The sequence below is a fragment of the Mauremys mutica genome, chromosome 1 (genome assembly GCF_020497125.1).
Source record: "Mauremys mutica isolate MM-2020 ecotype Southern chromosome 1, ASM2049712v1, whole genome shotgun sequence".
Lineage (NCBI taxonomy): Eukaryota > Metazoa > Chordata > Testudines > Geoemydidae > Mauremys > Mauremys mutica.
The window spans coordinates 293,302,389-293,326,758 of NC_059072.1; positions in this window are offsets into that span (position 1 = coordinate 293,302,389).

Here is a 24,370-nt window from a genome sequence, read left to right on the forward strand (position 1 = left end):
TTGAGACAGTAAGCTGACATGAGGATTTGATAAATAATCATCATTAGATTTCTTGTCTTTTTGTCTCATTTTGTCAGGCACCATGTCACAGAAAATTCAAGCATAATAATGTATCATGAAAAGGAGCTTTAACAAATAATAATAAATATGGCTGTAGTCTCTGCTGTCACCCTTGCCATCATTTGTGTCTTCCAGCTCGCAAAGAAAACAACCCAACCGTATGTACTTAGCCATACTGAAATAATAGTTTTATGCCTTCATTTACAAAGTCATTCATTCCTCATCACTTCTTTCAAACAGAAGTCATCTCCCAGCCCTGTACACAGACTCTACCCGCCCCACCCTTCCCACCCCGGTTCCTGAGTGTCTTCATGGAAGACTGCACACATTGAACTTCAGATTGAGTGGCCTCTTCCCACCTGGTCACTAGGAAGTGCTGAATAGCTGCTGTGTCCATCAAACTGCACTACAGAAGAGGAGGAAACATGATATGCTTCTCCTTGAATCAAAAAATATCTTCTGGGGACAGAACAGGATGTGGTCTGCCTCCTCTGTATAGCAAAAGCAGCTGACTGCCTGCTCCAACTGGCAGCCATTGACTCTGTTAAGTGCAGGGAGAGAGATGCCATATTAACCCTAGCACATAGGAGGTGTCCTGAAGTTTCCCTAGCGACCACACACCAGGGTTTTGGGGGCCTCGCAGCCCTGCACTTAGAAAAGAAGGTGGTTGGCAGCAACAACAACCTGTCTGCAGTTAGTACTGATTAAAGAAGGACACAATAGCAGTTCATTATACAGGCAGTTGAGGGCATGAACAATATGTCTTACTGAAGTATGGTGGATCTGATCACCAGCCTCACACAATCAGTCCTATCCAGTTTAGATTGTAGCCCTAGAGCTCTTCACCACACAAACAGAAGGAAATGTGACTTGACAAGAAAAAGCAACAGTCCTGCTCTTGAGTGAGATTGTGGAGCTCTCTGGAAACTAAAGAGGCTTGTACTCCCCCAGTCAAAGGTGTCCACAAACCCTGCTTGCCCACTCACAGGCTTCTACTGCAGCCACAGGAGAGTCTAATCTCAGACTCTAATGGCGCTGGGGGCCGCATTGATATGCCCTAGTTGGGACTCAGACCCAGTCACTGAGGGGTCGGCAACCTTTCAGAAGTGGTGTGTCAAGTCTTCATTTATTCACTCTCATTTAAGGTTTTGCGTGCCGATAATACATTTTAACATTTTTAGAAAGTCTCTTTCTATAAGTCTATAATATGTAACTAAACTATTGTTGTAGGTAAAGTAAATAAGGTTTTTAAAATGTTTAAGAAGCTTAATTTAAAATTAAATTAAAATGCAGAGCCCCCCGGACCGGTGACCAGGACCCTGGCAGTGTGAGTGCCACTGAAAATCAGCTTGTGTGCTGCCTTTGGCACATATGCCATAGGTCGCCTACCCCTGCACTAGATGCTGTCTAGATAGGGTGGCTGATTCCTATCACTTGCCTGCTAGATTTCTTTCCAGAGCTGAGCTGGCTGCTCCCTTTCCTTCCCTTGAGCCCTGCCCGAACCTAAAAGGGAAGACCTGTTACACCCACATTCAGCACAGCATTTAAGCATGTGCTTAAATTGCTTAGGTAAAACTCAAACTAAAGTCAAATTGAATCTAATCCACTGCATTTCTTAGCTTCCTTTCAGGGAACATATTGAGTCTGGAATGATTTCCAAGTTTATAGTACAAATTTTGTCCACTACTTTGTCTCTCACATCAGGGATCTACAGTGCTAAAAACATGAGGTTATATAGGTTGAGCTAAAGAGGCAATGCTGTCTAATTGGGGATCTAGCAGATTCATATGTTCTGTGGGTTGGCAGAGAAGGAACTGGTGACACACACTCACCAGTGGATTTCATGCGTGTGTGATTTGGAGGTCCCCCTGAATCCACCCGTTGCATGATTTATTCTGTTTTGTTTATAATTTATGGTTAAACACACAGTGAAAATGTACTTAGTGACTTCATTAGGTCTTCTATAGTATCTCATACTAAAACGAGCAATACTCTCATATTGTCTCTATTTTGAATGTTATGTGGCAAAATGTGAAAGTAGGTCAGACTTCTAGCTGAATATAAAATCCTTGATTAGGGTAATCTATGAATGAGTGAATGGCATCTAAAAAATCTTGACGAAATACTATGGAAAATAAAGTTAACATGATATTGAAATGTGTGGAAAGACTTATCAAATTGATAACACATACTGGGTAAATTCCAGCAAAAATAAACAATACAAAGAAAAACAAAAACACTCTCCCCACAAACTACTCTGCATTTTTACATTTTTGATCATGAACATGTTAATGCATGAAAAATAAAATAAAACAAATTAATTAATTAATTAATGAGGAAGCTCTTGTGACAGACTGGTAATACCCTGTAATATACTGAACAAACCTTATGGAATTAAGACAAACTTAATTGAATTATATTACATTTTACTGACTTAGGGTTAATGCCTTTTGTGTACATTGTATTAAACATGCAGTTGGATATGTGTTATTGTGGAATTGTTTGTACTTGCTGTAGTAAGAGGGGATGCTAATATACTTCCTCCATTATTAGCTCTTTGAAGCCCACCACCCTGGAGAGAGATGCATACACTATTTCATACTGGATTCTCCAGGGCCAACAGACAAAGAAAACATTTTTGGATAAATAAATAGATTTTAAACTGGCTCAGGGCCTTGTTCCTGATCCAGCAAATGGACAGGACCTCTGGTCCATGAATGATCCCATTCTTATGGGTAGGGTTCGAAGGACTTGGCCTACTGAGACCCCATAAGACTATGTACTTGTTCTGAGATGAAGTGGTGATGAATTTTTGACCACAAATCCCATGAATGGGGTGTTGAAGGACTGCTCCTGCCAGAGCACATGATATGATCTGAGTGAATTCAGGTAAGCTTAATAACACACACACAGATTATTTTTATGCTTTGTAATGCTTTCTATGCAGTGCTTTTACTTAAGAATAAAATAGCTTACATAAGAAGGGCTGGATGGGTAATTTATAACTGTAGCAATTACACTTTTAAAAAGACAGCAAGCAGATGTACTTTAGTAGCCTATCTCTGCTGGGAAATATGCAGTGAAGGCAGGGAATTGTGCAGCCTTGAAACACCAGGGTGAGAAGGGAGTGAGACGCTGGTCTCTAGCCAGGAGAGGCAGCAGCTGGGGAACCAGAAGCCTAAGAGTGGGTGCCCATTCTGGACCACAAATACAGGTGAAGTTGCCTTGAACTGTGAGAGCTCTAGTATCTCTTACCATTCAGATACTTATAGTTGTCACTCCTGGATTTTGTCTCGAAGGGAATGGATCAGCATTCACATTGGACTCCCCATCAGTACCTGACCTAGGCCAGGGAAGCTAATGAACCAGTGAACCAAATTTGGTAATGAATCCTAGTCACGTGCCACCAGAGGGATGTTGCACATACACTGAGAAGACTCTGTCCTCAAATGTGAGGATATTTTTCAGAGATCTACAAGGCACATGGGAGTGGCTTATTTGATATGAAGTTCTTGCTTTTCAGAAGTTATGTGCTGGCAGATCTGACTACAGAAATGCTATCTCAATTCATTTGTATTTATTAACAAATTTTTCAGCTTAAGCGTTAGTCTTTATAATATGTTTTTCACTTTTGTGATCTTGCTCCTACAATATATGTGACTCAAATAGAAAATAGCTTTCTTAGTCATTTGTTTACTGGTAGCTATATTGCCTCTTTTGCTAACAGTGAATAGGATTATCTGATGAAAAATCAATATTTGGCTAAAGCCCTGTGGTCCTAGCAGCTAATCCTCGGGAACACTAGTTAACAGAGAATCTTGGAATGTACTTAGAATAAATGCACAAATTTGGAATTAAGACAGATACTTCCGAAACTTTATCCAGGATCTTCTGCCAAGTAATATTCTGTAGACCCTGGTGTTTTAATTGTGCAGTGATTGTTTTTTAGATAATCCTGCTTCAGTCAGTAAGAGGACAACACAACTGCATGTAAATATTTGTCAAGTCAGATAAAGGTTGACAGCCAACACATGCATTTTATTGAAAAAATAAATGTCTGAAAATTAAGTTTGCTTAATGACTTTACAAAAAAAAATGCAAATCAACATGATTCACCCTTCCTTAACAAATGTAGAAATGCAAGGTTGGAAGAGAATATGTGTTTGAATTTATCAAATACTAATCAGATCTGATTACAGTTTGAAAGAGTGAAACTATTTAATATACATGAATTCTCTTGATTACAATATTCTCTAGGATCAATAGTTTGATAAAACTGCTGCTATTTTACTTACTTTGCTTTACTATAGTATGTAGATTTTAAAAGGAAACAAGTTCATACCTTAGGTATACCTTAGGTATAAACTCTAAGCAAGAACTCACACGTAAGGAATTTTTATAATCAGGAACATAATGCTCCTCTAGAAACTGCTATGCCCCAATGGAATTTTGGTGGAATAAATATATATTTTTGGATGACATATAACTGGGTGAACTGAGTCCCCACCAATATCATTTTTATCATAATAATAAAGACATTCAAGACTAATGGGTAGGAAATATAAGGAAATATATTTACTTTGATTGGGATCATGCTTACAGAGGTGTGAATCAGGAGTTAGCCCACTGAATTATTAATAACTATATGTAATTAATCATATTGACTTAGCTCCTAATCTTGCGCCATTAAATTTAATGGGAGATTTGCCATTGACATCAATGGGCATAGGATCAAGTCATTAGTGCCCAAAGATCCCAGTCATGATCAGTTGCATGTTATGCTAGGTATTCTAAAAGCACACAGGAAGACATGATCGCTGATCAGAAGAACATGAAATCTTAATTCTAGGGAGAAGGACAGTAACTGAAATAAGATCAAGGGGGTTATGGAGGCTAATATCATTCAAAACTAGGTGATTCTGAATAATTGATTATTTATGTTGTTAAATATAATTTCAAAATATGTCTATCAAACTGTAATCTCCTGAGCTCCCTTAACATTCTCCCCTTGTCTCTGGGAAAAGGAACCTCCATCTTACTGTCTATTGTTGGGTTTTGTATTTAAATATACACTATCCTCAACTGCCACTATTGGTTCCTTTTTAAAACAGAAATGACCCTCAGAACCTTCTTCAGATAATGTGCCCCCTCCATCTATACCAGCCTTCTTCCCCAGCGTGCTTTTCCTATGTAAGTCTGGAAGGCTGCTAGGACCTCCTGCTGTCTCTCCCGCTATCCAGTGAGCAAGGGAGGATTTCTGTCTGGGAAAGGATTTATTTATTTATTTAACCCTTTAAGTTCAAAATATTTTGAAAACATGAAGCTTGTACTGTAGAAATGTGTTCTCTCATGCTACAAATTATGGGGTAATTATAATTAGGATTTATAATGCTGGCTTATTTCTCCATTCAGTCTTTCAAATATACAAGCCTAAGATGTTTATAACACACACTTTACTGTTCTTTTAACTTGCTGAATGTCACTGACTGCCAACTCACACTTTTCCAATTTGCCCAAGCAGGTTAGTCAGTTTTCTCTCATATTATAACAAAGGCTGCCAAAGTCTCTTAAGATATTGGCACCTGCTGTAGCATCACTCAAAACATCCTTTCTTTGGAGGAACATCGTCTGTAGGATTATAAGTACATTTTTGGTGGCATATTACAAAGTGATTCTCTAACTACATGTGAGAACTGTTATACTGCAAGATACATTTTAATGCACAAGCCATCTAGCCGGTTACCTAAGATTCAGCAAACAAATCCTCACTTTCTCCTCCTCTAAATTGTAAATGAGATCTGAGAAATATAGAATTGGTATCATCACAAATCTCAGTTGCATTAATCCTCCAAGGTTCCTTTGTACTATAGCTAACTCATACCTACTTAATATATACCTGGGCCCAGAGATCAAAAAGTGTTAACATGACCCTATCACTGTACAATACTAAATCAATAAATAAGGTTCAGGATTTCAAATACAGAAACATTGGCCTGCTTAGTCCCACACTATTAAAAATTGTTTAAACTTTTTATTTATAATGCAGAAAAAAGAGGAAAAGAAAAAAAAGAAAAAAGAAAAGAAAAACAAACCAAAAACAGCTAAAGCATTTCAAATGTGAAGTATTGAGTAAGACTTTCATTTTAACAGTATCTCTAATTCCCTTTCCCATTAGAAGCAGAGAATTTTTAGAAGGATCATCTGTCTGACAGTCTCTGAGATGATAATAAAGATGCTAATAACTGTCTTTTTTGGGGAAAAGAGAAGTTACTACTTGAGTTAGGCTAGAGCTGTTGTTGCTATTGTAATTAAAGTCTAATACTGTTTCCCGGAAAATAAAACAAGATAAATACACACGAAAGGGGAGAGAAAAGAACAGCATATATAGCAAATGCAGCTTCTGTCTTGGGTGCTAACTTTCATTTGCAACCTCACTGCTGGAGAAACATAGAAACAATCAGTGTTTTCCCCAGAAACTGAAATTGGTGTGGTGTTCGAATTTTCAGGGGCGGCGGTCAGGGCCGATGAGGGGTTAGACCGTGAGGGTGAAGGCATGCTGTATGGCACCATAGTAAAAATTGAAAAATGTTTCAGAACATTTTATTAGATTTAACTCATGTTTTAAAATCATCTCAAAAATTAAAGTTGGCTACTCAAGCCTTCTGTGAAGCACTACATCTACATCCTTCTTGGTTTCTTCTTATAATTTTGCACAACTTTGTTAATGAACTTCTTGAATGCAGTGCATTCATCTTTGGTGGCTTCTCGTGTGTCTGGTACTTCCATTCCTTCAATTGATACGCTCATTAGTTCATTCACATGATCAGGCAGAAGGCAATTTCTTTCAGAACACAAAATTCTATTCAATGATGAAAAAGAACGTTCATCTGCAACTGTTGTGACTGGGAGTAGCAAGAGATGAATTCCTACTTCTTTCATCCCAGGAAACATAGCACAAAGATTGGGTTGAACCACTAGTGATGATAAAAAAGAAGTTGATGTCAAATCTTCATTCATTCATTCGTCGGATGATATTCCACTCTGTGTTCAAATTCTCTATTCTGTCCTGAGCACATGGCAGCCCCATTGCTGGTAGTGCCTCATTCCACACAACTGTCAGTGGTTTGTAGTATAGGGATCTGTAAAAAGCTACGTAGTGGTTGAGTAGAATCTAAAAGTCGCTGTTGTCATTTTTTAAGAATCAAGTCTGTGTACTTTTTCAGTTGTCTTAACAAACACTTCTTGTCCTCTTCACTTAAGGATTCAATATAAATGCCTTCATTAGTCAACTTCTGGACTAAAGTCTTTGCTTCTTCCAGTACTTTTTCAATGGATAGCTCTCTGATTGATCCAAATGTAGCTTCTATTGCTCAGCAAAGATCTGTTGTAGCAGATGCCTGGATGGTATTGTTTAATGACCCAAGTGGTTTCAACAGTAGACTTACAGAAGAGAGAAAGGCAGTAGTCTTCTCTGAACATAGTAGCAAAAGTAATCCACCAGCCTCACTACTTAGATCCGTCCCATCTTGATAGATACTTTCCAAAGCCAGTAATAACAGCTGGAGTAATTTTAAGACAACAGCCAAGGATCGCTCATGAGAAAGCCGGAGGGTTTTCCCAGGTTGGACTAATTTGAACTTCAGTCCCAGTGTATCTTCTATATTTTCCAAGATATTCAGTATTTTTGGACTCTTCCTGAAAAAATAATATAATGAAGACATTAAATTAATAGCTTTTGAAGAGTCTGCAGCTCATACTAGCACTAATTGGAGTAGATGGCCTCTGCAGTGTGTATAGGAGAGATTAGGGTTACACTTTTCTTTGAGCAAAGCTTGTACTCCACCATGTCTTCCAGAGAAGTTTGCAGCTCCATCAAATTCACAAGCAGCCATCTGTTTGGAATCCAATTGACAAGCATTTAACTCTTGTAAGATGTGGGTTGTCACAGATGGAGCCGATATGTCTTCTATAACTTGAACATCTAGAAATGCATTTACTGGCCTACAACTGACATCAAGATAACATACACAATGACTTAATACTTGATGTCCATTTGCATGGGTGCATTCATCAGCCATGTATGCAATTTTTTTGAATGTGGTGAGAGAGTTCTTCACTTTTTCAATCGTTGAGTCTTTCACTGTTGTGCCACGTGCTTCTAGCAAGTCAGCTGAGTTTCTTGAAGAAAGATGGTGAGCATTTGTCTTGTTCAGAACCAGTGTTCAACTTCAGGATGAACAAGTAAAAATGAACTTAACATTGGCCTCCAGTTTGTAGTGTGTGGTTAAATAGAAAGTATGATGCCACAGCCATGTGTGTTCGCATGAAATGTGTTCTATCTCCAGCATTCTTAACAGCTTCATTAACAGTCTCCGGTGTTGTCCTTGTTCAGCAGAGGCTCAGAGTTCAGAGGTACTTTCACATGAGTTCACCTCCCAGGTGGGGGGCAAGAAGGCACCTTGCTCGTTCCTCCAGCTGCTCACTGTTCGCTCTGGCCACTGTTGTTCATTGTGCCACCGTTCACTCCATTGATCCATTGCCAATGGCCCTGTGCTGTCACCTTCTGCTTCCAGCTGCCACTGTGATCTCTGCGAGATGGTCTCTTGAGGTTCCACCAGCTCTCAGTGATTTCAGCTCTAAGTGGGGGAACCTCGCTGCTAGTGCAGACTGGTCCGTCTCTTCCACAGGAACACTGTCCCACAGCAGGTCTAAGCACTTAGAACTGATTATCAGTGATTTCAGCTGTAGTGATCACTTAACAAAACAGACTATGGAGCCTAATCAGCTCTGTCTTTAAATATTGGAGAGGGGCAGGTCAAATAGTACTTGTGACTCAGGCAGACCATGAAGCAGAACACCTATCCCCACCCTCTCTCTTAATGCCCTCAATCAGCACAGGCTAAGTACAGTTCTAATGCCCTTTGCTCATACATTAAGAACAACAACATTTCATTACCCCCACATTCAAGTGATTTGTAACCCAACCCCAGCCAAAAATCTATCACTTGGGCAACACAGCTCTGTTTGCTGGATATCTAGGTAGATTAGGTGTGAATGTAAATACAATCTGGTCCTGAAGCCTTTCCCCGCAGCTCATCACTAGCTGTCAGGGAGAGCTCATTTAAACTTTGCTACAAATCATAATTTGAAATTATTAGGTTGGCCAACATCACCAAAATGAATGCACTGACATTGTCATAAAAAACAACAGCTGTATAAGGAAGCTAGTCTATGTTCCTACTTTTCAAATCTATTATACATTTTTCAGATACATATATTTTATCATACATGTTATATGCTTTTAAAGTGTGTATTAATGTTTCAATTTCACTAAATTGGCAACACTGCATGTAACTAGTTCACAAAACTAGTGTACGCCCCTCCTGAGGGGGATGGGGGAGGGAAATCCCTGGACACAATCCATAGCTTTATCAGTCACTCTGATAGCTGGCAGAGATGTACCAGTGTCATGCTGCTTGGTGCATTCCTTTTAAAATCCTCTTTGGTTGCAGGCTTACACATGTGTTGCACAATATAAAGTCTTGGCTAGCAAAACAAGACTCTTATTTAGACTGAATGCAAAAAGGGGGGATAGAAAAGGGAAGAAATTAGGTGAGGAAGGAAAAGAACACATGAGGGAAAGGGTGACATCAGGAACCAAACTCTCATATCCCAGGTTGTGTTTGGGATTTAGCCAGAGCTGGTGGAGGTGCTGATGTCATCTGGGTTCCTCATATCGGCCTGGTCTGATCAGGACATCTCTCAGGACCAGGAAGACAAAAGCCCAACAATGTCATGCTGGATCTCAGGATCCCTAGAGATGGCGGGGGTGGAAGCCATTCTGATGAATATGGCTGCCTCCTGTCCACCCATCTCCCAGCTGTTATATCCTTGGGGGCAGCCGGTTTAGGAGGAATTCACTTGAGGCCAGACAGCAGACAGCTAACAAAACCACCATTTTATTTACAGACTCAGAGAACTCACCCAGCCGGCAGAAGCTGGCTGAGCTATCCCCTAATAATCTAACTCAGTTACCATAGGAACCAAAAAATAGTTCAGTAGTCCTAGAAACGAGCGCAGCTGGCTTACATTTCGAGGTGGGGGAGCCTCCACAATAGCTTTAACTTTTGCAGGGGCCTTATGAAGACCTGCAGAATCAATGATGTGTCCCAAATATTCAACAGAGGGCTTGAAGAATTCACACTTGTCTTTGCAAACTCGTAGGCCATACTCTTCCAGTCTTTGTAGGGTAGCCTCTAAATTCTTTAAGTGATCCTCTTCATGTCTTCCAGTGACCAGGATATCATCCAGATAGCACTGAACTCCTGACAAGCCACACAAGATCTGGTCCATAGCCCTCTGGAACAGGGCGGGAGCAGACGTTATTCCGAAGGGTAGGCGGCAGTATCGATAAAGCCCCTTATGAGTCACAATAGTCAACAGCTCTTGGGACTTTTCATCGACGTGCATCTGTAAATATGCTTGACTCAGATCAATCTTACTGAACTTTTGTCCCCCAGCCAGGCCTGCGAAGAGGTCATCGATGCGGGGAAGCGGGTATTGCTCTGCACACAACACTGGGTTGACAGTGACTTTAAAATCACTGCAAATCCAGAGAGAGCCATCTTTCTTCACGATTGGAACGATAGGAGTGGCCCATGAGCTATGGGTAACTGGTATTAGGACTCCATTGGTGACCAGGCGCTCCAGGTCTGCTTCAACTTTTGGCCTGATGGCATATGGCACAGTTCGGGCTTTCAGATATTTTGGTGGACTCTCAGGTTTAATGTTCAATGTCACAGTGATTCCCTTCATACTTCCCAAATCATCTCCAAAAACAGCAGCATGTTTCCTTAGTATAGGGGTTAGACTGATTTCTTCTTTAGTCATCCGGTGCACTTCTGCCCAGTTCAGTTGAATCTTCCCAAGCCAAGACCTACCCATTAAGGCTGGGTAGTTACCTCTCACCACAAACAGTGGCAATTTAGCCACCTGTCCATTGAGCTCCACCTTAACATCAATAGTGCCCAGCATAGGCACAGCTTCTCCCGTATACGTCTTCAGAACAGTTTTTGTTGCCTTAAGCGGAAGATGCTGTAGCTTTTCTTTATACACAGTCTCGGAGATCAGTGAGACGGCTGCACCGGTGTCCAGTTCCATGCGTATACTTTTGCCATCCAATAACGGGGTTACCCAGTATTCATGTGAGCCCACTGCCAAAGACAAAACATGCAGTGGCACTTTCTCTTGCGCTGAGGTGTCACCTTGATCATCCTGGGTCTGCTCTAGGGTATGCAAGGTTCCTCTTTTTGTTGGCCAGACCACAGGCCTCCTTTTCTTTTGTTTACAGGCACACTCAATGTGTCCCTTTTTGCCACAGTGTCGACACACCAGGTCCTTACACCAGCATTCCGATGCCTGGTGACCCAGCTTACCACAGCGGTAACATTCTTGACTCTGCACCGTTTTGTGGGTCAGTTCTTGTGACACTTTTTGCACCCTAGGGGATGCACCGATGTATTGCGCCTCCCTTGTAGCCAGTTCCATGGAGACAGCAATATCAACAGCCTTCTGTAAGGTAAGCTGAGCCTCTGTCAGTAGGTGCTTCCATATAGCTTCACTGTACAGGCCACACACTAACCTGTCACGCAGGGCATCATTTAACATCTCTTTAAATTCACAGTGTTCTGCTAGCTTTTTTAAAATGGCTACAAATTGTACAACTGTTTCATCTTCCTTTTGGTCTCTTTTGTGGAACCTATATCTTTCAGCAATTACATGTGGTTTTGGGAGAAATGGGACCCCAGGATTTCCACAATGTCACTGTAAGATTTAGTCTCAGGCTTAACAGGGTGTAGTAAGCTGCGTAGCAGGGAGTAGGTTTTAGCCCCTACAACACTTAAGAATATTGGCACCTTCTTTGTTTCTGTAATGTCATTTGCAATACCAAAAAGTTCAAAACGCTCAGTATACACATGCCACTGCTCTATATTCTCATCAAAAGGTTCCAGTGGCCTGGTCAGAGTAGCCATGATTTTAGTTTCACTTTCACAGTCAGTGCAAACAAGCAGTATTTTTATTTGTTTGTTTTGTACCTTGACTTCTACTTCCTTCTGTTACTGGAGCAGCACCAGGATCCCATCCATCGTCGCCACTTGTTATATCCTTGGGGGCAGCCGGTTTTGGAAGAAATCACTTGAGGCCAGACAGCAGACAGCTAACAAAACCACCATTTTATTTACAGACTCAGAGAACTCACCCAGCCGGCAGAAGCTGGCTGAGCTATCCCCTAATAATCTAACTCAGTTACCATAGGAACCAAAAACCATGACAACCAAATACACAACACCAGCCAGCAGTCATTATTCCCTCCCCATTCCAATGTCTTCCCAAAGGGAAGTGATGGGCAAAATCACCCATCTTTTCCTTTTTCTGTCCATCAATTAGACTTAATTTCTGACTCACAAATTTTGGTTCTTGTCTTCTGATCCCACCTTTATCTTATTTACCAGGCATAGTCTTAACTCATCCCTTGAGTTATATCAGTAGCCTTTTCCTTTTGATTAATTCAATCTTTCTGTCTTCCCTTTTTCACCTCTCTCATCAATATTTGTTGTTATAAGTGATTGGATCATTTTATAAACTTTTATCCACTTTCCCACCATTAGTTCATAATTATGGTAGGTGTGCCAGACCCCATATATTACAACATATTTTTCATAAAGTATTTAGTCTGTTCAATCAATATTTATTCAGAATGCATTTTTATCTACTGCCAAGGAATATTATTTAGTATTAACCAAGCAATATTCACCACCGACTCTCCCTCCGGCATGCAATGTATATCCCTGTAGAACTCGGGAGTTTCTTTACAAAGTGAATTATCTATCTGTTTAGTTAATGCTGCTATTTAATGGTCCAGTGTGAGGTGATGATCCTAGCATGACCCTGAGTCTGCACACCTTAACAGCAGCTGAGCATATGAGGGAAGTATAACTTGATGGGCTCTATTCTGCTATTCTCGCAAACCTAAAACTCCCGTTGATGTTACCTGAAATTTTGGGTGCACAGTACAGCAAATTCAGGCTGGTTATGAAATATTTTCTCGTTGGTGAACATGGAACCCTGCCTTATTGTGGATGTTCATGATGCTTCAGACATTCCCATAATCCAATGGGAATCAATCAAAATACCTGATCAGAGCTTAACCTAAAGAGTGCAAGCTCGGCTCCATTGCCGCTGGTATGGCAAAGAGAGATGCACAGTGTTAATTCAGAAAGAGAGACTACAAAATAAAAAAGTTATCAGAATAAAAATTCTGTTGATCCACATCGACTATAAATTAGCCCGGACTATTTCAATTGGGAGATTGCCAGCTAAAATATTAGTCATGAAATCAACTAATATATTATTAACGGTGTGAAGAAACTAAAGGTAAATCAATTGGTAGCTTTTCTCCTAATTAGATTAAGTGTTTTTTTATTTATATAAAGAGGGAAACATTTGAAATACACATCTTTAATGTTAATTATTACTTCATTCCCTTAATTTCCACAGTTCGCCACTCCTCTTTACCTTTCTTCCCCATTAATTCACTAGCTTGCCGGATAGGTTTTTCCTCAAGCTCTAGTAATTTTTAATGTAGTTCACACGCACAAATTCCATTAACAATAACGGGACCAAATGAAGATTTGCCTGTGATAGTAAAATATTGATGAATAAGACCCTAAGACAGGGGTCGGCAACCTCTGGCATGTGGCTCACCAGGGTAAGCACCCTGGAGGGCCGGGCCAGTTTGTTTAACTGCCGCGTCAGCAGGTTCATCCGATCACAGCTCCCACTGGCCGTGGTTCACCGTCCCAGGCCAATGAGGGTGGTGGGAAACCGCGGCCAGCACATCCCTCGCCCGTGCCACTTTCTGCCACCCCCATTGGCCTGGAGTGGCGAACTGCAGCCAGTGGGAGCCACTATCGGCTGAACCTGCTGATGCAGCAGATAAACAAACTGGCCTGGCCTGCCAGGGTGCTTACCCTGGTGAGCCAGGTGCCAGAGGTTGCCGACCCCTGTCCTAAGAATTGTTTTTTTTTAATTTTATTTGAATTGTATTTATATTTATATCAGGGGCATTGTTATAGCCACACACAAAAGCAATCTTAATGGAGATAATTATGTGAGCACTTCCATTAAAATTATTCTACCTTCATCTTTTCCCCCTCCCATTTATATTTTAAAAGTTATTAATTAGGTAATGGAATAATTTGTTAATGTTACCTACACTTTCATACAGAAACTTACCTAACCTTAATAATAGACAAGTCTAAATAAAGTTATCCCCAGTGTAGTAATGACAATGGCCAAATGGGTAAAATCCTACACTTCTTATTCAGTAACTTACTGGATAACTTAGGAAACCTCCCTATTAAATCAATGCGCCAAATTCTGTACTGCTTACACTGGCAAAACCCCATAATTTGGGCTGAAATCAATGGAATTACAGTGGTGTAATGAAGAGCAGAAATTGACTCAATGTATATTGAAGTAACTAGAATAAATCTGTGCCTCACATAAGCAGGAACAGCTCTCCTGGAAGTTACCTGCTTTCTCTAATACCTTCCTGTTATCTGCTCCTTCCACTTATTCAGCATGTCATTCACACCCATTTCTAAGCCAGATTCTGATCCCCTTACTCATACTTTGAAATTCCTTACTTTCATGGCTGAAGTCAATAGGCCAGATTCTGCCAGCCTTGATAGTAGCTTTCTCTGATCCCTTTACTCAGATAAGCAGCATTTTACTTATAAGTAATCTAATTGATTACAGTGGGAGTAGTAAGGTATTACCAAGGTAAAGGTGGCAGAATCTGGCTACTTGCAAAGTAATGTGATACCAAACATGACTAACAGTAGCAGAATTTGGCCCTACGGTAATAGCCATACATTTATTAATATTTTACATCATATTTTTTCTTCCATTTTTTCCCTTCTACTCTATTCCCAATAGCCCCCTTGTGGGTTTTTGTTGTTGTTTTTAATTCTACCCCTTCTATCATCCAGTCCTCTGGGCCTGGTTATGTTCCCATCCTTTCCTGCAGCTATAATCATGACTTTGTCTGATCTCTTTAGTTTGGACTCAGAGTCCTGCTGTCTCTTCTCCCAGGCTCTGACCAATAGAATTTTCTACCTTTGTTGATGTAATAGTAGGCTGAACAAAAAGGTAAATATCTGTCTCTCTTTCTCACCTATACACACAAACATTTTTTTTATTTCATTTTAAATTTCAGTGAGATTTTGTATTCTACCAAAAAAAAATCCCAAATGATTTTTTTTTCAAATTTTCAACATTTTTGTAATTAAAAATCATTTCAGTGAAGGGAAAACATAGACATCTTTACTTTTTCCCACTGACAAGCAAGGATGAGAGAGAGTAAAAAGGACAGGAACAAAACTTGACCTACATTATTATTATAATCATAAAAGCCCAAAATGATGAATTGTTCACAACATGTATTTGTTTATATTTGTGAAAAGCATTCCAGCTCCATTAGTTAAAGTGCCCTCTCTTTGTCAGGCTTTTACTGTTGGTTTCCTGGGAAGTTTAAAGGCAGAGTGATACAGAATATAGTGAAGCAAAGCCTTCAATTTTGTTAGAATCTAACCTTACATTTCCTCTCCACCCATAATTCTAGCCCTATAATTTCACAGATAACCTTTCAAATATAATTAAGCGTGAATCAATGCTGTAGGGAGAGTAGCTGTTAGATATCAGCAGCAGTGTGAGAAAAGGAGGAGTTTCAAGGGACCATGTGGAATCCTCCTGACTCAGCCTAGGTCCAGGGCACTGAAGCCTTTTTCTGAGACTGATCCCAGCCCTTCTCCTCCCTGTCAGAGATGAGCATTGACAGTCAATGGTTAGAACTGGGCTGAGGGGCCCAGGAGTTTGAGCCAGACCCAGGAGCTAGGAACCAGAGCCAGGCATCAGAATTGGACACATAAGCTGGTGAAGAATGTAGGGCTGGAGCAAGACAGGCACAAAGCAGGAATGGGGCAGAAACAGGGACGGAGCAAGACACGAAAAGGCAGGGATAGAATTAGGGCAGGAGAAGAGCAGGGCATAAACAAAGCAGGGGCAAGGGCTATCACAACTACAAGCAGAAGCACTGAGCTGCCAGTAACCCGCTTAAAAGCAGGCCTGCTGTCTCTCTTCTGCCAAACAAGTATGCCGGCCAAAGAGGTGTATCCTACCATGACCAAGCTGAGCTCATTAATCAGCCTTGAGGCTGGCCTACCTAGTCCTCAAGCTCAGCTGAAGGTGCTCAAATTTGACACTTCCCACACTCAGCTCCAGGTGTAGGGAATGTAGGAATTTCTATATCAGATTAGTCCAGCAGTCCATTTAGTCAAGTATCCCTTCTCCAGCAGTGGTTAGTATCAGATGCTACAGAACCAGACTAACACGGCTACCCCTCTGATACTTGACACCATGCAAGGAATTTATGATTTACCTTTTCTACACCATTCATTGTTTTATATACTTCTATCACAGAATCACAGAAATATAGGGCAGGAAATGGCTTTGAGAGATCCTATAGTTCAGCCCTTTGTGCTAAGGCTGGGCCAAGTATACCCAGATGATCCAGTGATGGGGATTCCACAACCTCCCTTGGAAGATTATTCCAGTGCTCAACTATGCTTATAGTTAGAAAGCTTTTTCCCTATTATCTAACCTAATTCTCCCTTGCTGCAGATTAAGCCTATTCTTGTCCTACTGTCAGTGGACATGGAGAACAATTGATCACCATCATCTTTATAATAGCCCATAACTCATTTGAAGATTCTTATTGGGTCCCCCCTCAATCTACTTTTCTCATAAGAAGATAAGAACGGCCATACTGGGTCAGACCAAAAATCCATCTAGCCCAGTGTTCTGTCTTCCTACAGTGGCCAGTGCCAGATGCCCCAGAGGAAATGAACAGAACAGGTAATTATCAAGTGATCCATCCCCTGTCACCCATTCCCAGCTTCTGGCAAACAGAGGGTAGGGACACCATCCTTGCCCATCCTGGTTAATAGCCATTGATGGACCTATCCTCTGTGAACTTATTTAGTTCTTTTTTAAAACCTGTGATAGTCTTGGCCTTCACAACATCCTCTGGAAAGGAGTTCCACAAATTTACTGTGTGTTGTGTGAAAAAATACTTCCTCTTGTTTATTTTAAACCTGCTGCCTATTCATTTCATTTGACGACCCCAAGTTCGTGTGTTATGAGAAGGAGTAAATAACACCTCCTTATTCACTTTCTCCACACCAGTCATGATTTTATAGACCTCTATCTTATCCCCCCTTAGTTGTCTCTTTTCCAAGCTGAAAAGTGCCAGTCTTATTAATCTCTCCTCATATGGAAAAAGTTCCATACCCCTAATAATTTTTGTTGCCCTTTTCTGAACCTTTTCCAATTCCAATATATCTTTTATGAGATGGGGTGACCACATCTGCATGCAGTATTCAAGATGTACCATGGATTTATATAGAGGCAATATGATATTTTCTGTCTCATTATCTATCCCAGGGTTTGGCAACCTTTGGCATGTGGCTCGCCATGGTAAGCACCCTGGCAGGCCAGGGTGGTTTGTTTACCTGTCGCGGCTGCAGGTTCAGCCAATCGTGGCTCCCACTGGACATGGTGCACCGTGCCAGGCCAATGCAGGCTGCGGGAAGCTGCATGGTCTGAGGGATGTGCTGGCTGCTGCTTCCCGCAGCCCCCATTGGCCTGGGACAGCGAACCGCGGCCAGTGGGAAACGCGATCAGCCGAACCTGCAGACGTGGCAGGTAAACAAACTGGTGCTTACCCTGGCGAGCCATGTGCCAGAGGTTACCGACCCCTGCTTTATGCCTTTACATTTCGTTAAGGTATTTGACCACATATTAGAGGTGGAGTCTGAAATTCAGAATTGCGTGCCTGCCAAACAACAGCTTGAATCTATCTTTGTTTTGTTTCTTATTGAAGTTTTCACTCCCTTTTGGAACTTTGGTGCGAAAGGCATCTAAGGCCTGGTCTACACTGGGGGCGGGGGGGTGTCGAACTAAGGTACGCAAGTTCAGCTACGCGAATAGCGTAGCTGAACTTGAACTACCTTAGTTCGAACTACTCACCCGTCCAGACGCTGCGGGATCGAAGTCTGTGGCTCCCCCGTCGACTCCACCACCGCCGTTCACTGTGGTGGAGTTCCGGAGTCGACGGGAGCGCGTTCGGAGTTCGAACTATCGCATCTAGATTAGACGCGATAGTTCAAACTCCGAGAAGTCGAACTCTACGCGTCGACCCGGCAGGTAAGTATAGACCTACCCTATGGATCAGCGCAGAACTGGTTCAAACAGATTCCTGCAGGGGAGCTGACAGTTTTACCTCAGAACTTTGGTGCGCTTGTGCCTATATAAACTCTGAGAACCCGCTGACTAGTTGCTATCCGTCCTAGAGGCAACCACAGTACCCTTGTATTCGCACAGTCACATGGACCAGAAGATCAGAAGATCATCACCTGCAAAGTAAATAAAGACATAAGCATTAAGAACTCTTACTGTGCTTACCAATCTCTGAATTCCACATAATTTTCAGAGAAAGGTATAGAAGTCCTGTTGATCGCTCACCCTCGGGTGATTGCAGAGCCAGGCCTCTCTTCAGCTTCAGCAGGTCCTGTTGATCTCCTGCTAAGAAGCAGTTGAGACCCAGAGTCCATCAGTTCCCGGTGACAACAGGACTATATTGCCTATCAACACCTAGAAATCGGAGTATTTCTAGAAATGGTGTAGTATCGGGGGTATTTTGGTTTTAGGTTTATTTGTTTGTTGCCAGGGTACCTATTTTGTTGGGCCTGGGTTTTAAACACAAACTGTCAAACCACATCTCACTGTTGTTTCTTATTAAGTTATCTGTTTAAATAAAAGCTGTTATCTGCTTACTTTATTCTTCTCTCTTCTTTATCCATTTGCATCACGGGATAGGGAGGTATGCTATCTTTCCTTTCTAACCCCTAGGTGATAGATACCGGATAAGGGTCCAAGATCCTGCTAATTAGCTGCAAGGTATTGCTGGCCTATACCATCCTCACCAACATAGTTAACATTGCAGGGTTAACAATTTATACAACAGCAAAATGATTTGAATGCTTTTCCCTTCTGTGAAAGATACAGTATATAATCAGGTCTCAAGTCATGCAGATCTAGAGTGAATAATTTGTAATATTAACATCATAGAAATTCTCATAGGAATAAACTGTTGCATTCCAAGACATTTAGATCTCATTCTCAAATAGAGTAGCTACTGTATCATAGATGATGAGAAAGTGATGGTGCATTTAAACAGCCACTGTTTGAAAAATGAATGAGGGAATTATTTTTGTGACTTTTGTCAATGATTACAGAATCAACTGTCATTGAGAAGGTGGTTTTATATGTATATATGATATTTTAACACTGAAAAAAAATGGAGGATTACAATGCAGGCAGCATAAAAACAAGATAGTATGACATGAGTTTGGGACTGTTAGAACAGATATTTAACGATGGCAGAGTTGCATTTACTAGTAGGATTGCCTGTCTCTAATGAGGGTAAGTGTGTTGGAATATTAAAGTAATTCACAGATTTTAACCAACCTTAAGTCATTCTCCCTCCCCAGTTGATCAGCCCCATTTTCTTATCCTTACACTTTTCCAGCTATGGGATTTTATTCACTGGATTTTTTTCTTGATTCTGTTTGATAGCTGCTGCCAATATTTATTTTTAAATAATAAATTCTTGGTTTGTTTAGTGACAGATGGGTTGCTAGATAATTTAATTCTGTTGGTCTGGCTTAACTGGTAACACACTCTTCTACAGGTTCCTATGCTATGTAGGTTTCTGTCCCACACAGGGCCAGCTCCAGCTTTTCTGCCACCTCAAGTGGCAAAAAAAAAAAAGACGAGCAGCAGCACTTCGGCGACAGCTCAACCATGCCGCTTCTTCTGCCGAATTTCCGCCGAAGACCTGGACGTGCTGCTCCGATACTGGACAGAGTGCCACCTCTTTGAATTGACCACCCCAAGCACCTGCTTGCTAAGCTGGTGCCTGGAGCAGGCCCTGATCCCACACCAAGAATTAAGCTCATCCCTAACACCAGCACAAGTAGTACTAGAGCAGTGGGGTGTACTGTTAGAAGTTGTGTTCTTTAGATAAGACATAACAATGTAGGACATATTTGACCACATTTAATAGCCCTATGTGGGTGTTGAAAATTATATGATCCTCTGTCAAACAAATATAATAACAGAATAACCCGTTTTAGGTCAATGTTCACTTTAAATAAACAAATAAAAGGTTCTAACTATTGAGCCTCGCTCCAAAGTATTCAGCAAAACTGAACATGTTTGATTTTTCTTCCTGATCCCAAATAACCCCCACTACTATTCATATTAAGCCAAATAATTATTTTAACTTTTCATGACTGTATCTGTTATGGCAGCTATTTCCTTCAACTCTGCTATGTGCCAGGGCATCCCTGGTGTCATGAGCAAGCAGTGTATTCTGTGGCAGCTTTTAATCAAAATGTTGCCAACTGTGTCTATATATTCATCACATATTTTCTGTATCATAATATTCTGCACAAAATGAAGTTGTAGTATCCTGGAGCCTTCCTACAATAGTCTTATAACTGGAAACAGTGTAATTTTGAGGGAAAACTCCATATTTGAAGTAAAATATAAAACAAACAATTGATTTAAAACATAATATGTACAACGATGGTCACCATTATAGAAGTCATCATTGTCAGTGTTTAGCACAGAGAGGTATCTCTGATATCAGTTTCCCTGTATGCTTCGAGCTAGAAGTAACAGCAGTAAAAAGAAAGAAAAAAACAAAAAGTTTTAAAAAGGGAGAGAAAAAAATAGATATTGGCATAATAAAACAAATTTGAGGACCATATTGTTCCTTTGATTGCAATATTTTGTAGTTATTTTTCAGACTTTGGATCATCTACAGTAGTGTAATAAGCTCTGAATTACACTGGAAACTCTTTGAGGCCTGGACCATGTCTTTCTATGTTTTGTACAGCACCTAGAGCAATGTGGCACTGATTGTGACAGAGGCTTGTAGATGGCACCAGAATGGATTATGGGTAGAATTTCTGTAAAATATTGTGTACGATTTAGTCAGGGGTGAAAATAAAATGAACTCTTACCGGTATGGGGGCCGGCTCTGCCCCCTCTGAAAGGGGCGGGGCCTTGGGCAGAAGGGGCAGGGATGGGCATCAACATCCCCCAGCCAGCCCATCTGCACTGCCTGGCCCTCACTGCCCAGGGCTCCAGAGGCAATTTAAAGGGCCCGGGGCTCTGGCCACTGCCACGGTAGCAGCAGCAGCAGCTGGAGCCCCGGACCCTTTTAAATCACTGGCCCTGGGGCAGCTGCTCCTTTTGCCCCCCACCCTTTGGTGGACCGGGGGGAGGTGGGGAAAGGGAAGTGACGTTAGCAGGGTCCTTAAAGCATTGCCTCATCAGCGCATTAAAATCAGGTGAATGGGCCAGTACTGGCAGCCACTTTTTACTGGTACCGGCCCGTACCGCCTTACTTTCACCCCTGGGTTTAGTAATGAAGACAAAATCTTCTTCCTCTCCTTTCAGCGTGATAAACCTGTAACTTACAACATGGAAAGATCATGAGAGGTGTCACACATGTGCAACTCTCAGTGATTTCAGTACTTTTCAAGATTACAAAAAGCCGAATCTTTGTCCCACCAAAATTAAAAGTAGTTTTGCCATGGCTTCAGTTGTACCAGAGTTTGCCCCATAATATAAGGACTAACACAGCAGTTCAGCTTTAGAAAAAAATGGACTTCTAAATTGTGTGGGAAATAGAGGCTCATCTAATAGTACTCCACATAACAAATCTGTTGTTTTACTTTATGCAGCCCTAATGATTTCCATTATCTCCTTAGTTGATAGAATCCATTTCGAAAACCAATAATCTCTTGAAATCGACTGAGCCACAAATTACTCATTAGAGAAAATTTTCAAAGATCATTACCTTTCCCATAGATTTTAGCTTTTCATTTCCTGGATACTCACTTGTAATGTTGTTCATAATAAGGGGAGGGGAGATTATTTAGTCACAAAAGAATGATTCTAATATTATTCACACTATTCATTTGTTGATTATTAGAACCACTACATTTTTATTAAAGGTCAACCCTGCATCACTTTTAACCTTGATTTTATGATCTCATGCAATTATGTTATAATGAAATGATAAATGTCATCATTATTGTACGTGTGCTGCAACGAAGGACTAAACTAGAATTGCATGTATTAAATATTGTATTTCTTTTCTTAACTATCAATCCCACACAGACAGACAGACACACAAACACACACACAGACACACACACACGCACAAATGTGGGGATTGGACTAGATGACCTCCTGTGGTCCCTTCCAACCCTGATAATCTATGATTCTATGAAATTGCAAGTAAAAACCAAAACATCTCCTCAAATAAATACCTGCATTTGAATTCCTTCATTGTCAGGAGTAATATCAGAAAAAAAGCCAAAGCAAAACAAAACCAAAAATAATCCATTTTTGTTCTGTCACATCAGATGTGAAAATCTATGCAGGATTAATTTAAAACAGTAATAGCTATATTTTAATCCATGGATCTCAAAGTGCTTTATTAAAGAGATCAGTATTAATACTCCCAATTTACAGATGGGGAAACTGAGGCAGAGAGAGGCAAAATGACTTGCCCAAGGGTGCCCAATTGCAGATCAAAGAACAAAATCCAGGTCTTCCCTCATCCTAATTCAGAGAGTCTAGCTACAAGTGCCTGTATCCAAAACAGATAAAGTAAACCAGAAATAGGGTGAATATAGGTAAGCAAAAATTAAAGTGTTACTTATCTTAACCTTTCTGTAAAGAACATGTAGTAAAAAGCATTTACTTATAGAGAGTTGAATCACTAGCAAAATGTAAAGCACAAGTCAGAATTTTGCTAATTATATATTTTAAAGATATCATGTATATTAATAGTCTCATAGAAATCAGACCTTACAATGTTTTAGTAAAAAATGCCATCATCAGATATTTAATACTTTAATTTATGGCTGCTAACTGTTACTTTAAGTTTTACTATAAATTATGAGTTTAGAGAATGTAAGCTATTTATAGTATGTGCCAGCCCTTCTGTGATTTTACTCACAAAAAAACCCTCAATGTACAGAAAATAGATATTGAAAATGTCTGAGTGCAGTTCCTCTTTTCTACAGAAAGGGGAAACACGACAAAGAACATTTAAAGATGATGTCCATCTTGTTTGAAACATTCTACAGCAGTCTATGAATCTCTACTTTCATTTGAATTATTTATGGGTCATGGATTGGATCCCAAACAGCTATGGGGGTCTCTGAAAATGGATCAGGAAACTAATTTTTAATCTTGCACCCTCTGTTCCCTGAGCCAAATGAAAACAGCATATCCAATTAATCCTGAACTTCGTCTAGGCGTGTGTCCAACATTAGGTTCCACATTTTTATGACTCACTCCATTAGCTCTAGTTTGAATCCTTAGGTGGTTTTACTAAAAAAACATCTCCTGCGACTCTAAATCAAAACATTTCAATTATTAACAACTATGTTTAGCATGTTCTATATGAGAAATAGAAGTTTTTAGAGCAAATTCTGCTGTCACTTATTCTGATTTTTATATAATAAGTAGGAATTATACTCCAAGTCCATTCAAACATCATGAGTTTAAAATTAGAAGCAAATTAGAAGCAAATTATCACATTCAGGTTTATAACCCAAATGGGATTCCCAAATCATCTCCAGGAGATTTCCCTCACAACAGCAAGGAGAACAAAAGAAGCCCTGTTGAATGCAGATCTCACAGCGCACACCTCTTCTCAGAGCTGTATGAATACCTGTTTTAAGGTGTGCATGGAAGGATCTCAAAAAGCTATGGCCAATTTTTTAAAAAATGGTCTGCCATTTCCACTGCCTCAGTCTTTGGAAGCCTATCTCAAGAAATGTTAGACCACATTTTTGGAGATGCTGAGCATTGGCAGTTCATGTTGACTTAAACTGGGTGTTCAGCACTTGTGAAACTCAATCATGTGGTTCAAGTTCAGCATCCAAAATCAGAGGCCATTTGTGAGAATTCGGGCTGATATGTGCATCTCTTACACCCTATAGCAGGGGTTCCCAAACTCTGTTTGTGGCTTGTTCAGGATAAGCCACTGGTGGGCCATGAGATGATTTGTTTACCTGAGCATTTGGAGGTATGGCTG